Consider the following 16,610-nt stretch of genomic DNA (forward strand, 5'->3'; position numbering starts at 1 on the left):
CACATGTTACCTCACTCAACAACAAAAAAAAAATCCATTTCCAGGACCTCTGGCCAGTTTCCAGGTTTATCATAAGGAACTTGCCCCGACTTTCCCTTCAGAGGGGGACTGAAATCAGGAGCGTGCTACCGGACCTCCCTCTACCCACCTCCAAAACTGACTGGTGGGGTCGTTGGGGCGCGGGAATGTCACCAAGCGACTTCCCCATTACCAGGGCGGCACGGGGCAGAGTGGTCTGCAAGTTGACAGCCCATTTCAAAGCCAATCTCTCGCCCCTCTTTGAAGAGCTCGGATACTCGCAATGCTTTCTGTTTATACTTCCAGCCCCACATGCACCGGGTTTCGGTTCAAACTTGTGCTACGTGAATAGACTTTGAAAAGAAAAACACAAGCTTATTTCTGCAATCATGACTGACAAAATCTTTAAAAAAACAACCTTGGAAACGTTCACTCATTTTTACTCATTATCCCACCACAGGCACAATTTAAACTGTACATTCACAGTTATTAGTTTGTCAGGTTTTTTTTAAAAAAAAAATAACACTTACCCGGGGTAAAGGATTGTTTAATTTTCCACTCCACTACCCACCGCAGAAACATGTTTTCTCCCTCCCTCGGTTATATTGATATGTAGAAGCCCATAGACCTTAAACTCCTTATAGCCGTTGCTAAGCTCCTGCATCATGTGATGTCATGATCTCGGCATCTCAATTATGTAAGGCGAGTGAGCAAAGAAGACTTCATTTATGCTTGAAATAGTTTTGAAGGAGAAGGACACACACTGACTCATGCGCACTGACATCCCGTGAGCAAAACAGAGAGAGAGAGAGAGAGACAAAACCATACAGTAAAGGAGGGGAGGGAGGGAGGGGAGTGGGTGTGTTCCTACAGGCTGGCATCTGACATCCCAGGCACAGCAGAGCTGCCTCTCTCAAATAGTTACCCAAAGAACAAAGAGCTCCTCAACAATTTGTAAATGATTAATCTCTCTGCTGCATGCAAGTTAGAGTCAGACACCAAAGTTATTTATATAACCAAAAAAAAAATCAACCCTGCCTGTGGTCAGGACAACAGCTTGACTTCCCATCCCCCCCCCCCACACACACACAGCTGGTAGACCATCACAGTTTCACCGCTTCTTAAACCTCTCTAAGACATACTTACTCACGAGTGGTAAAAGAAAACTGGTTCCTTTAGCAGGAGGTGTATTATGCAAAAGCCAATTAAAGAGCTCCTGGTATTGCAGGGGAACTTGTAATGCTAATTAAATTCAGCACTGTATTTACCCAGCTCCACATTCTTATAGCACATGAAGCAATGAGCTGCAAATAGTGAATACATTTCACAGGAATTCACATCTTGTTTGTACCGGTCACAAGACTAAATGCCTTTAGGTTTCTTTATCCCCCCCGGCCACCATCGCAATTGCTTGTCAAATGGCCATTTTGTGATTATTATGAGTGAAAATCTGTGTTACATGACAGACAAATGACTTAAATTGTCGTCCCCTCAGTCTGCTCTAGCACCTAAAATAAACCAATATTTTTTTTTCTTGGGCCTCTCTCGTTATTTTGCGACAGTGGGGTTTTCTGACAGATCATACACTGGCAGCTTGTAGCCTTTCTGTCAAGCAGGAAAAGAAGTTTTATAAATGTTTTCCCTGATAGCTCCACATACAAATAGACTGGTAGACAGTGTCTGACTAGGCAGATCCCAGGTTTGATCCCCGTCTCTGCTGCATTAGTTGTAGAAACCCAACTGCAAACTATGGGCCTGGACGTTCAGGAGCGGAAGATTTCAGCAGCTGTTTACCAAAGTGAAACTGGATTCCAGTTCGAGCGATGGAGGCATTCATGATACACATGTTTCCCAAGACCACAGAACTGTGAGACTTCTAACCTACTTTCATAACCCAAGGCTGGCATCACCTAATCGTTGGTTCTCAATTTATTTGTCTCCTTTCCTACTCTTTTCAACATTGTCCTGCACTTTTGGGCCTTGCACCTTTCCTTTCATAGTATCATCGTAGTAACAACACAGAAAGAGGCCATTCGGCCCATTGTGCCTGTGCCACAGAGCAATCCAATTATTCCCATTCCCCTGCTCTTTCCCCATAGCCCTGTAAATGTTTTCCCTTCAAATATTTATCCAATTCCCTTTTGAAAGTTACTATTGAATCTGCTTCCACCACTCTTTCAGGCAGTGCATTCCAGATCATTACAACTCGCTGCGTAAAAAAGTGTTTCCTCATGTCGCCTCTGGCTCTTTTGCCGACCACCTTGAATCTGTGCCCTCTGGTTACTGCCCTTTCTGCCAGTGGAAACAGCTTCTCCTTATTTACTCTGTCAAAACTCTTCATGATTTTGAACACCTCCATCAAATCTCCCCTTAACCTTCTCTGTTCCAAGGAGAACAACCCCAGCTTCTCCAGTCTTTCCACATAACTGAAGTCCCTCATCCCTGGCACCATTCTAGTAAATCTCTTCTGCACCCTCTCTAAGGCCCTGGCATCCTTCCTAAAGTGTGGTGCCCAGAATTGAACACAATACTCCTGCTAAGGCCTAGCCAGTGTTTTATAAAGGTTTAGCATAAGTTTCTCGCTTTTGTACGCTCAATAATGAAGAATATATGTATGTATATACCATCCCTCCTCAGAGTCATTATGATAGTCTAATATTCTCCTTTGTTCCGCTCCAGGAGCTATTGGCTTCTGTTGGTATCCAGTTGGCCTCCTATATCCCACCCAATGACCTATGGTCATTAAAGCCCAAAAGAAATCCTGTCTTGACATCCATACACGTGTACCTTAGGAACATAGGAACAGAAGGAGGCAATTCATCCCCTCGAGCCTGTTCCACCATTCAATTAGATAATGGCTGATCTGTACCTCAACTCCATTTACCTGCCTTTCATCCATATCCCTTGATAGCTTTAAAAAAATCCGTCAATCTCAATCTTGAAAATTTCAATTGACCCAGCATCCACAGCCTTTTGGGGGAGAGGATTCCACATTTTCACTACCCTTTGTGTGAAAAAGTGCTTCCTGATTTCACTCCTGAATGGCCTAGCTCTAATTTTAAGATTATGCCCCTTTGTTCTGGATTCCCCCACCGTAGGAAATAGCTTGTCTGTATCTATAGAATCTTATAGCACAGAAGGAAGACATTCAGCCCATAATGCCTGTGCCGGTTCTTTGAAAGACCTGTCCAATTAGTCCCATTCCCCCACACTTTCACTATAGCCCTGCAAAATGTTTTCCTTTTCAAGTATAAATCCAACTCCTACTATATCAAATCTATACTGTCAAATCCTTTTATCATTTTAAACACCTCAAGTAGGTCACCCCTCAACCTACTAAACTCAAGGGAGTACAACCAAAATTTATGCAATCTGTCCTCATAATTTAACACTTTAAACCCTGGTATCATTCTGATGAATCTGCACTCTACCTCCTCTAAGGCCAATATATCGTTCCTGAGGAGCGGTGTCCAAAATTGAACACAGTACGCCAAATGGGGTCTGACCAAAGCTTTGTACAACTGAAGAATCACTTCCTCCCCTTAGTACTCCAGCCACTTGAGATAAAGGACAACATTCCACTAGCCTTTTTGATTACTTTTTGGATTTGTGCACTAGCATTCAGTGATTTGTGTACCTGGATACCCAAATCCCATTGCTCCTCCCCCACAGCTCCCAGTCACTCGCCAGTAAGGACATATTCCTATTTGTTTTTCTTGGATCGAAAGTGGATGACCTCACACTTCCCCACATTGAACTCCATCTGCCACAGTTTTGCCCACTCACTTAATTTTGTCCATGTCCCTTTGTAACTTCCTGCTCCCATCTACACAACTCACTACAAACTTGGATATAGAACTTTCTATACCTTCATCCAAGTCATTAATATATATGGTGAAAAGCTGAGGCTCCAGTACAGATCCCTGGGGAACACCACTTGTCATTATTATGCCAATTAGAGTACATTCCCTTTATCCCCACTCTCTGTCTTCTAACCTCCCAACCAATTACCAACCCAATTCACAAGGTTACCTCCAATTCCATATGCTCTTATTTTTGCTACTTTACAATATGGACTATTGCATAGTGATCAGAAGTGCGAATCCCAGTGAGTTTTACCTCCTTGAACCAGGAATGCTGAGGTTATTTGTATTGCCACATTAGTTGAGATCATCTAGCTCAGTACAGGAATCAAGCTTGAGACGTCTTGGTCAATGTGGCTCATTTACACATTGCCATTACCAATGGAGTCACCAGGGGAGCTGTTTTAACAACTATTTAAGTGTCGACTTCAGCTAAACTTCCCAACCTCAGTAAACACCTAGTAGCTACTGTGCATTTTCTTTGTAACCAGTGGCAATAACTTTCACTTCCCCTCATCAGTGCTTCTTTTTGCTCTTGTTCATGAAGAAATCCTGCCCGTCTTAACAGAAACAATGCACTCTGTGTTTCCAAAACATTTTTAGCATTTGCTATAATCTTACCTACATGGGGAGGAAGAATCCGTTGGTTCTAGGTCCTGGGCCTTGCACCAATTTAATAAGAACTTAATGAGATTTGGTTGAGCAGAAGAGCATTAGACCAACAAAAGCCACTATGTGTAAATCACAGGCTAGTAGTTGTCCACTATCGTAAATGCACATAAGGTTTTACCAACAGTGGTTTATGACTGGCTTGTGGGTTCTGGGTGCCACAGATGGAGCTACTTTTGAAGTTTTATGCATGTGCCTCAAACTTGGGAAACATTCTTCTGGCATTCAGTTCCATCCTTGAATAATAGTGGAAAATCCCAACAGTTGGTTTGAAATGTAACTCGTTCTACAATGGACACTATCTAAAGTCTAATGAATAGGTAAGTGAGATAGAAGTAACTGAACCTCTAGAGACTGATGACAACAGTGTGGTTAAATTTCAGATTAACTGGCAATCAGCACCAATAAGGACTGGAAGAAACAATACATGTGCCTGGAATGTTCGTGTGGGCTCTACCAATCTCCCACTATAACTTGGGAGGAAACCCTGGAGAAACAGCAACAATGGCCATTTATATTGTTTCACTGGGGTTTCTGCCGATCTTCCATCAAAGACATGGCGGGAGGTTGAAGGATCCCTGCAGAAATTCCACCCAATGGTATCTGTCCAGAGACGAAACTTGAGAGCTACTGGTCATTGTCATGAAAGAATCATCGGATACGAGTGGGGTTCCGCAGAACTTGAAGCAAAAGTAATACTGCTTACATTTAAAAGGAGTAACAAATCTGATTAGCCTGATATCCAGGGTAAAATAATGGAAACTATTCTAAGGGTAGCCTGGAGGAGCAACTGTACAGTAATTTAATAAGAAACATCCAGCAAGGATTTAGAAACGGGAGAATCTGCCTGACAAACCTCCTTCCCTTCTTTGAGAACGTCACAAATAAAAGTATATAGCGGAATTCCCCATGCATAATTTATTTGGACTTTCAGGAAGCTTCTGACAAAAGTTCCACATGAAAGACTTCTAATTAAGCTAAAAGACACAGAAATCCAAGATCGAACATGGGGCCAAATAGCAAGTTGGTTAAAAGTAAATTGAGAGGTGTAATATCAGGCTGGGAGGCCTTGCTGAATGGAAACCCACAAGCGTCAATGCCCGAACCCCTTCTGTTTCCTATTTACATTAATGCCCTGGATACTGAAACAAATATTGTCAAATTTGCTGGTGATCCTACAATAGGTTGAGCTTGAGAGACAGAGGATGCAGATAAAGTATTACAGAAAGACTTAGATCGGATGTGCAGCTGGGAAGACAAATTTAACCCTGAGAACTGTAATAACAACAACTTGCATTTATATTGCGCCTTTAACACAGTAAAACGTAAAACGTCCCAAGAAGTTTCACAGGAGTGTTATCAAACAAAATTTGACACCTTGAAAACAAGGATGAGAATTTTAAAATCAAGCATTTCCGGACTGGGAGCCAATGTAGGTCAGTGAGCATAGGGCTGATGGGAGAATGGGACTTGGCATGAATTAGGATACAGGCAGCAGAGTTTTGGATGAGCTCAAGTTTATGGAGGGTGGAAGATGGGAGGCCGACCAGCAAAGCATTGGAGTAGTCAAGTCTAGAGGTAACAAAGGCACATTAATAATAATAAGCATTAGTCAAAGATGCGTTCAAAATAAGTATATAATGAATTGAAATTAATTAGCACGGGGGGGGGGTAGATTTTGACTTTGTGCAATAGTGTAAAACGGGTGATAACAAATTGACACCCCGTTTTAATTCACTGCCCAGATTTTTATTTCCAGTGAAGTCAAGCCAACACCTATTTAACATCTGCTGTTTGCTGGCAGCATTTAAACGAAGCCCGAACCCAAACAGGGTTTGGGCCTCCCAACGCCTTTGGTGGGCAGCACTGCTGCTCCACCAACCTCATGCCCGTTTTGGACAGAAGTCAAATCCTCTCCCCCCATAATTCCTAGAGTTAAGTCATTCCTGTTTTCTGGATATCAGGATCCCATTATTCAGCAGCTACTTCCTTGAGGATTACAGGTTTCATCATCATGTGCTCCAGGTGATATGTAAGCCCTTAATCCTTTGAGTTTCTGCTAAACTTTACTTACGTTATAGATTCTTGAGGCAGTTTTGAAGCCAACATTTATCCAAAGACTTCATTTGTGAAAAGTTAATTTAGCACCTCTGCCTTTTTATTTCTACAATGTTTCTATCCAGTATCACAAACATACGAAAATGACGGGCAGGAAAAGGCCAACTGGTCCATCAAGCCTGCCCCACATTCATGATGTCTGGAACATCCTGACTAGACGTTCCCTGCCCATCTCCCCCACAGCCATGTAATCTCCTGGAAAAGAGACAAATTTTTTTTTTTTTAAAAACCCAGGTCCAAAAAGGGAAAAAGAAATCTGGAAAATTCCTCCCCGACCTCCTCAGGCAATCGAAACCAGTCCAGGAGATCACATGGGCCATGTGTATATTAACTGTTAAATCCACTTACCTTTTATATGATACGATCTCTGCCCCGCCACGAACCGGTAGATCATATATAGCCCAAATATAATCTTTTTATCTTTCTTGCTGTTGTTAACATTCATCTTTGTATTTTCCCTCACTCCTTCTTACCTGATCTTCCATTTACTTTTGTATGATTCCAATTCCTCATTCCCATTGATTGCTTGAATTTATTCCTTATGCGAACTAGTTGGAGGTCAAACCTGGACAAATGGCAGGAATGCCTCTGAGTGTAGCCATTGAAACAAGCTGAACAGATGCTGGAGAATTAATTTGCTGGCTTCACTGAATTACTTATTTACAAGCTCAACTGCTTGCTCTGAGCAACAAAGACCCTCGTTAAAAAAAAACCTCACTGTTCATTTATGAGGCCGGGCACATTACCACCTTTATCACTGGTGCCACACATACTGTGTGACAGAGATTAGCACAGGAGTCTATGTGAATCAATGTCTGCGTAGACATTGTCTAGCCATTTCTTGTTCCCTCCCCCAACCATTTTTCTCCATCTCCTCTGAAGGCACAGATTTATGCTGTGGTGCAATTGCATAGACATTGCCTTCCCTCCGGTACATTGCCCAAGTGACCATTCTTCATACGTGAACCTACATTCCAAATTAGAAAAGAAAAAAAAGACTTGCATTTATATAGCTCCTTTCATGACCACAGGACATCCCAAAATGCTTTACAGCCAATTAAATACTTTTTGAAGTGTAATCACTGTTATAATGTAGGAAACACGGCAGTGAACTTGCGCACAGCAAGGTCCCACAAAAATCAATGAAATAAATGACCAGATAATCTATTTTTTTTAGGTGTTGGTTGAGGGATAAATGTCAGCCTGGACACTGGGGAGAACTCCCCTGCTCTTCAAATAGTGCTGTGGGATCTTTTACGTCCACCTGAGAGGGCAGATGGGGCCTCGGTTTAATGTCTCAACCGAAAGACAGCACCTCCGAAGAGTCTTCAGTCACCATGGTCCTGTTCTCTGGAACTCTCTTCCTAAATTCTTCCATCTTGCTTCATTTCTAGCCACCTTCAGAAGGTCACTGAAAACCCAAGTGTTCAAACACGCTCTTAGTCTCCTCTCCTAGTTCATCTCCCAATCCGTATTCAGTGTCCAAATTTTCCCCTCTTCTTGTGAAGTGCCTTGAGGTGTTTTGCTATGTTTTAAGGCACTATATTAATGTAAGTTGTTGTGTTGTGGATTAAGAAGCTCTTCCTTACCCCACTGACCAGCTTGTTTGTTTCAAAAAGTGAATTTTTATTCCTTTTTTTTACATGGCTCATGTTCGCTGGCCACAGTTTCCAATAAGAGAAAAACTTATTGTAAACGAGTCAAACCAAATGTCCTAGTGGCCAAAAGGCTAATACCTTTTCAATCATTTATTCGGCAGTGATATACTTGGGCCCATATCTAGGCTGAGGGAGTGCTGCTCTGTTGGAGGTGCCGTTTTTCAGATGAGACATTAAACCAAGGCCCCGTCTAGCCATCGATCCATCTCAGCCTTGAAAATACTCAATGACTCAGCATCCACAGCGCTCTGGGGTAGAGAATTCCAAAGATTCACATCCCTCTGCATGAAGAAATTCCCCCTCATCTCAGTCTTAAATGGCCGACCCCTTATCCTGAGACTATGCCCTCTAGTTCTAGACTCTCCAGCCAGGGGAAACAACCTCTCAGCATCTACCCTGTCAAGCCCCCTCAGAATCTTATATGTTTCAAAATGATCACCTCTCATTCTTCTAAACTCCAGAGAGTATAGGCCCATTCTACTCAATCTCTCTTCATAGGACAACCCTCTCATCCCAGGAAACAATCCAGTGAACCTTTGTTGCACCACCTCTAAGGCAAGTATATCCTTCCTTAGATAAGGAGACCAAAATTGCACACAGTACTCCAGGTGAAGTCTCACCAATGCCCTCTACAAAAGACTTCCTCACTCTTGTACTCCAACCGCCTTGCAATAAAGGCCAACATGCCATTTGCCTTCCTAATTGCTTGCTGTACCTGCATGCTAATGTTTTGTGTTTCTTGTACGAGGACACCCAAATCTCTCTGAACACCAACATTTAATAATTTCTCACCATTTAAAAAAATATTCTGTTTTTCTATTCTTCCTACCAAAGTGAATAACCTCACATTTCCCCACATTATACTCCATCTGCCACCTTCTTGCCCACTCACCTAACCTGACTATATCCCACTGGAAACAGTTTCTCCTTGTTTACTCTGTCAAAACCGTTCACAATTTTGAACACCTCTATCAAATCTCCCCTTAACTTTCTCTGTTCTATTATCTCATCGCTGTTTGTGGGACCTTGCTGTGTGCAAATTGGCTGCCACATTTCCTACATGACAACAGTGACTACACTTCAAAAAGTACTTCATTGGCTGTAAAGAGCTTTAGGATGTTCTGAAATCATGAAAGGCACTACATAAATGCAAGTCTTTCTTTGCTGTCATGTCCTACAGCTATTTTTTCTCGTATCTACTGAATGTTCTTCCATTTGTACTATTTTGTATACAGTTTACTGCATCACTTCTGTTTATAAAATCAGAGTTTGTTCATGTCTAGCAGTTATTAATGCTTACTTACCCTCACTAAAAAGGAGTACAATACTAAGCTAGTTAGCTTCGCTGAAGTAGTCAGTGCACACATCACCACTCCTCGCCCAGCTGCCTGAACTGCAACATCAAATAAGCAGCTGTTTCCGAAAACTGTGCATAATCTTAAAGAGACAATGCCCATCTGTATTGGTTTACTCAAGATACAATTCAGGGTGATGAGTGTTGAGAAATACCTATTCCTTTAAAGTGCTCTGATATTCTCACTAGCTATTAAAGGACTGCGGTAGTGTATCAGAATCGAAAACAATAACGGTTTATTCGGGCTCCACTGTGAACTGAAAAGTACTGTGTGATTCTGTCTATTAATAGAAAACCATTTTCACATAATGTGGAGATGCCGGTGATGGACTGGGGTTGACAATTGTAAACAATTTTACAACACCAAGTTATAGTCCAACAAATTTATTTTAAATTCCACAAGCTTTCGGAGGCTTCCTCCTTCCTCAGATGAACGGTGTGGGAAGCACAACATTCACCCGAGGAAGGAGGAAGCCTCCGAAAGCTTGTGGAATTTAAAATAAATTTGTTGGACTATAACTTGGTGTTGTAAAATTGTTTACATTTTCACATAGCCAGCATTCATAATATACAGAAAATCTCACTCATCTCTGCAATGTCTAAGGGCAGTGCTACCTGGGAAAAGTGGGCAAATGTTTTCACCCCGTCAGTCAGGGTAAGCATGAGGGGGCCTGCAGGCAAGGAAATAAAATCCAGACTGTACTTTATATAATAAAACTTAGGCAAAAAGTGCAAAACAAACAGAACACAAGGAGCATAAAGTTAGAGCAGAAGTTCCTACCGGCAAAAATGCTTTCACTGGTGGGAAGTGGAAAATGCGTTCAGAAACTTGTTGGCTTCCCATCTGCTTTGCACCGCATCAAGGTTTCTGGGCCTGGGTGTTCATCAAGGTCTCTTTCTTTCTTTCTCCCTCAGAATGTACAGGAGCTTTATTATGCAAATTCAATGTAAATACATGCCTAATGAGGCAGACCTTGCATTTTGTATTTTCCCACTCATTCCCACAAGCGCAAAGCTCACCCATTTCAAGGGGGTATTAAAATTCAACCAGTTGGCGTGGACTAGAGTCACATATAGGTCAGACCGGGTAGGGAGGGTGGCAGGTTCCCTTCCCTGAAGGATACTTCTAAGTAACTGGTTACAGAGAGGCACTGGCACAGGCAGAAGCTTTGGAGCAGGTCACCTATCTACCCTCTTGGTCCTGGTGATGGTGTATGGTGTGGGTTGATAAGCATATAAATAACTTATAACACATAATAATTGTCGTATCCCAAAACCCGGTCAGGAAAAATCATTCAGCTACTCATCCAATTTCATGTCCCAGAAACATTTTGAAGCATGCGCAGAGAAAAAAAAATCTTACAAGTCATCCCTACCATACGTACTCTTCTTTTATTGCATGCAGCATCAAGTCTCATGACAAGTACAACATTATGCCCCTGATTCAGCTCATCTGTTGTTGAAACCCTCATCCATGCCTTTGTTACCTCTAATTTCCACTATTCCAATGCTCTCCTAGCCGGTTTCCCACCTTGCACCCTCCGTAAACTTGAGCTCATCCAAAACTCTGCTGCCCGTATCCTAACTCCACCAAGCTCCATAAGTTCATCCATCACCCCTGTGCTCACTGACCTACATTGGCTCCCAGTCCAACAACGCCTCGATTTTAAAATTCTCATCCTTGTGTTCAAATCCCTCCATGGTCTCGCCCCTCCCTATCTCTGTGACCTCCTCCAGCCCTACAACCCTCCGAGATCTCTGCGCTGCTCCAATTCTGGCCTCTTGCACATCCCCAATTTTAATTGCTCCACCATTGGTAGCAGTGCCTTCAGCTGCCTAGGCTCTAAGCTCTCGAAATTCCTCCCTAAACCTCTCCGCCTCTCTACCTCTCTCTCCTCCTGTAAGATTCTCCTTAAAACCTACCTCTTTGACCAAGATTTTGATCACCTGTCCTAATATCTCCTTATGTGGCTCAGTGTCAAATTTTCTTTGATATCGTTCCTGTGAAGCGCCTTGGGACGTTTTACTATGTTAAAGGCGCTATATAAATGCAAGTTTTGTTCTAGAGGATAACAGATATCTGGGATGAATTATAGATGTTTATGAGGTCCTGAGTTAGCTTTTGAGGGTTCCTGTACATGTCAGTACATGTCCGTTATCTTGTATCATTATGTCCAAATGTCATTTTTCATCCAATGAGAAATGTTTAGCACTGTGCCAGCATGACGTAACTCTGCAGGTGAAGATGGAATTGAGTAATGAGGAATAAGGGACATGGGACTTCAGTGAGCAATGGACAAATTTACAGGATAATGATCTGTGTTTAGTTGCAAGACCGGATATTTGAGATGGTATTCTTCTTAATAATTTAGGAGAGTATAATAAGCCTTGCGTTTAATAATCTGAAAATAAGATCTCAATGAAATGGCCAATATAAATTACACACATTTTCTTGAGGCTGCTTGCAGCTGCCTTGCAAAATCATGTGATGCTTGGTGGGATGGACAGCCCTTTTGGCATTATGTTGCTTCGAGAGTCCAATGAAAAAGCATAAGTTCTCTTCAAATACCGATGTATCATTGGTGTGTTTAGTCTTGCAGCAGCTGGCTATGTAACATTGCACCTCTGAGAAGGGTGAGGGCCAGAGCCGTTCACAGAATGAAAGATTGCAGCTGTACTGCAGTCACACGCAGTCACTGCCGAGCAGCAACTGTTTAGTGAAACACAGGCATATTTCTCTTCTTCTTTTCCCCCTTTTTATTTTAGTGGAACTTCTTTATAACAAATAAAAGAATTGCAATAAATATCAAGCATTCAAATTGAAGGACTAACAGAGTTTCCAATGGGCTATAAGCATTTAAGAATAATTATTTAAGGAAGGGAGAGAGGATGGATGGGAGGAAAGAAGGGAGGATAGAAGGGAAGGAGGAAGGGGGGAAGGGAGGAAGGGGGGAAGGGGGGGAAAGTTGGATACGAGGGAGGAAGGAAAGGAAAGATAATTGAAGGGAGAGAGGAAGGAAGAGAAGGATGAAAGGGAGGGAGGAAGGAAGGGATTAAGGAAGGATTTGCATTTATGTAGTACCTTATCATGTCTCTCAGAAACATCCTGAAATAAAAATGCAGGTCACAGGAGCACCTCACAGCACTAAAATAGTAACCAATTGTGCAGCAATGAGGAAAACTATTAAAGGCGTAAATATTGAAAAATGGCTGTTTATTGAACAAATATTCAAATAAGAAGCATAAATAAACTCTGGAGGCATTGTACAGGAAAATAGAAATGGCTAACTGCGCACGACTTTAAAGGCTTTGGGGGAGTGGAGTGGGGGGGGGGGGGGAATGGGGATGTATTAAAGTCACAATTTTCCACAAAGCCAGTCTCTGAGAGGACTGACTACTGTAGGACTCTAGGCTATTTGCACATCCAATCAGAATGGCTGACCAGTGGTACTGGGTGGAGAAAGCTGGCAAGCAGCAAACTAATTATTGACGCTGTATGGATTAGCTTCCGCCAGCCGCATAGCAACATCAGATCCATGAGTCACCGTGGAATGACAACGGCCTGCCTGACACTGCCATCTCTCAGGCCTCTGGCCTTCCCCCTCAGAGCACCATGGAACTTAGGAGTTGAGACCAGGCTGCCCAGAAACAGGCTCCAGAGATGGCTCCCTGCTAGGAGGAAACTGCCATAAGAAGAGAGCTACCTCAGTCCCATGAACCCGATGAATACATGTCCTGCACTCTGGCTTATATTACATAAATCCCCCCTGTGGGTGTTTCAAATGAGCCTGTTCCATAAAAGTTGAGTGCTATCGTCACCCTCCTAGGCACAGAGGCAGCAGTGCGGGCAGACGAGTGAGGCCGCAGGTCCTCGTGCAGTAGGTGATAAAGCCTGTTGTCTCTGTGGTGATGTGCGCTTTTCCTGTACTCAAAACTTCACTAAAGTCCTCAAATGACCTGTGTTGCCTATATAATCTACGGGGGGGGGGGGGTGGGGGTGGTGTTGGTAATATCTAGTGGGATTCCATCTCTTTAAATGCTGCCTGACTCTCCTTTGCTTCATGCTGTGCAGCTCGACTTTCTCCTCCATGAGGGTATGCCCATAGTCAATGCCTTACCTACTCCTGAGAAGCCTTAACTGCAGATGGTGGAGAAGGTCAAAATCTCCCAGTGGTCTCACACTCTTAGAAACAAGTTGATATGTATTGTACTTGCATATTGTTGATTGAGCACTAGAGGGCCCCATGATGGGAGTAAGCATACTGCAGCAATTATACTCCAGGGTCTCCTTTTATATTGTTTGTGATATCTAAAGGGTAATGTTCCAGAAAGTCTGAAATAAAAGCAGCCATTACATTACCACACCAACTTAAATGGTTTTTAGACGCAATACTGGTCTGTGTCGGCAGAATGCCAAAAAAAAACCTGAAAAAAGTCTGCAGAAATCACTATTACATAGAAATTGCAGCACAGGAACAGGCCATTGGGCCCAACTGGTCTGTGTCGGTGTTTTTACTCTACACGAGCTTCTTCCCACACTTCCCCCGTGTCCCTCTATTCCCTTCTCCCTCATGTACGCACCAAGCCTCCCTTTAAATGCATCAGTGCTATCTGCTTCAGCCACTCTGTGTGGCAGCAAGTTCCACATTGTCACCACTCTCTGGGTAAAGAAAATGCTCCAAAATTCTTTACTTGATCTGTTAGTGGCTATTTTTATAATTATGCCCCCTTGTTCTGGACTCACCCACAAGTGGAAACAGATTTTTTTCCCCACATCTCCCTATCGAACTCTTTCATAATTTTATAGACCTCTATCAGGTCTCCTCCTAGTCTTCTCTTTTCTAGCAAAAAGAGCCCCAGCCTGCTCTGTCTTTCTGTGAAACTCTTCAGGCTCACACATTCCTCATTTCTGCTTGTCTCAGTTGATCCTGGCAAGAGCTGTACCTTATAATTCACATTCTAACTTACCCCAAGTGCATTGCAAATGCAAAAGCAGCAAACTCAGAGTGGCCCTCATTATCATATATTTAAATGAGCTCACTCAAGACTTGGTGGGCTGATCACAGGAAGGGCCAATAATTCTGCCCCATTTTGCTGCCAAAAAAAAATTACTTGCCCCGATTATGCCCTGAATTTACACTGCAAATGGTATGGGATTTCCGGGACATAAAGTATAATGATTGAAGTTGTAGTTCACACTAGTTTTTCTGGACAAGTGCTAATGTTGAGTTACGATGTATTGTGCTACTGATGGCCTTGGTTTGGGAGCAGGACGATATAACTATATTCAAGTCCCACTCCAGAGACTTGAGTACATAACCTCGGCTGACACTTCAGTGCAGTACTGAGTGAGCGTTGCACTGTCGGAGGTGCCCTCTTTCGGATGAGAAGTTAAAACCGAGCTCCCGTCTGTCCTCCCAGGTGGACGTAAAAGATCCCATGGTACAATTCGACGAAAGAGTTCTCCCTGGTGTTCTGGCGAATATTTATCCCTCAACCAACATCACTGAAAAACAGATTATCTGGTCGTTATCACATTGCTGTTTGTGGGATCTTCCTGTGCGCAAACTGGCTGCCTCGTTTCCTACATTACAAAAGTGTAGTCACTTCAAAGTACCTCATTGGCTGTAAAGCACTTTGGGACGTCCTGAGGTCATGAAAAGTGTGATATAAATACAAGTCTTTCTTTCTTTCTTTAATAAGTTAGCTGAGGAAATATCTGAATGCTCATTCTGTGCCAGCTAGTTTAATCGCCTACCTTTCTAGTGAGGTTTTCTTTCCTTGTTTTCTGGCTCGTGTTCTCGATCTAATTTTAGTCTGTGCATTATAAAAACAAACACATAGCTTGTGTCATATTTCACCTCTGTCAATTTTATTTTGATCAGATGTACATCATAAACCACTCTAGCATGAGTGTGGTGTCCATGGCCAGGTCTGAATCCTCTCGAGCTTGAAGTGCAGCAAGTGAAATTCAGAAGTCCTATAAAGCAGCAAAATGTATTTTGTAAAGAGGTTTACTAGCTGCTAAAATGTTATGAAGTTGGGGGAGGAACATAGTCCCTGAGTACTTCACTGACATGGGAAATTCTAATGGGTAACACTGACTTGCTAGATCACAAGCAGTAAATTTAGCAACAGACCACTGACCATATCTGTACAGTGCAACTGGTTTCACTGTCAAGACAAGCTAACTGCAATTTGCTAGCTCATGTAAGAAGCGTGACCCTTTGAACTTTCCTCTTTTGTTCCTTCCAAGCTCCAAATAAGTCATCCCACATCCTCTTCCTCGTCCCTACATGCCCACTGTGTTGCAATCAAGACTTATTATAGTGTCCTACACTATCTCATTCTTTCCCAGGATCACCAAACTGTAGAAATCTTTACCGCCCTCAGTCCTCCTTCCTCCTATAATCTTCAGCCTTTTAAACCCAAGCCATGACCACTTCATCTCTTTTACTCTTTTCAACCTTTGCGACAACCTGCATGATGCACTGTGGGAGAATCTTCACCACACGGACTGCAGCGGTTCAAGAAGGCGGCTCACCACCACCTTCTCAAGGGCAATTAGGGATGGGCAACAAATGCTGGCCTCGCCAGCGATGCCCACATCCCATGAACGAATAAAGTTTCTTAAGAGACTGCTGCATTATTATAATTGCCAACCTTTGGATGAGACTTTAAACCAAGGCCCTGTCTATCTGTTCCAGTGGATGTTAAAAATCTCATGATATAATTGAGGAAAGTAGGGAGTTCTTTAAGTGTCCTGGACAAAAATCCTCCATTAGCAAATACAAAATTAAATGTTTTTTGTCTCCTTGTGTTTGTGGGATTTTACTGTTCACAAAACGAATGCTGCATTTGCCTACAAAACAACAGCCAGCACACTTCAATGCAATTCATTCTACATGAAACACTTTGAGATGTTTCTGA

General features: G+C 42.7%; 1 protein-coding gene across 1 annotated transcript in view; it reads right to left on the reverse strand.

The window, feature by feature from the left end:
- Positions 1–815, reverse strand: part of rasgrp3 (RAS guanyl releasing protein 3 (calcium and DAG-regulated)) — an 84,715-nt gene extending 83,900 nt beyond the window's left edge. Inside the window, exon 1 of the mRNA XM_067988675.1 lies at positions 549–815. The gene's annotated coding sequence lies outside the window, so the exon portion shown is untranslated. The remainder of the gene's footprint in view (positions 1–548) is intronic.
- Positions 816–16,610: the final 15,795 nt, after the last annotated feature.

This window comes from Heptranchias perlo, chromosome 8 (assembly GCF_035084215.1).
Source record: "Heptranchias perlo isolate sHepPer1 chromosome 8, sHepPer1.hap1, whole genome shotgun sequence".
Classification (NCBI taxonomy): domain Eukaryota; kingdom Metazoa; phylum Chordata; class Chondrichthyes; order Hexanchiformes; family Hexanchidae; genus Heptranchias; species Heptranchias perlo.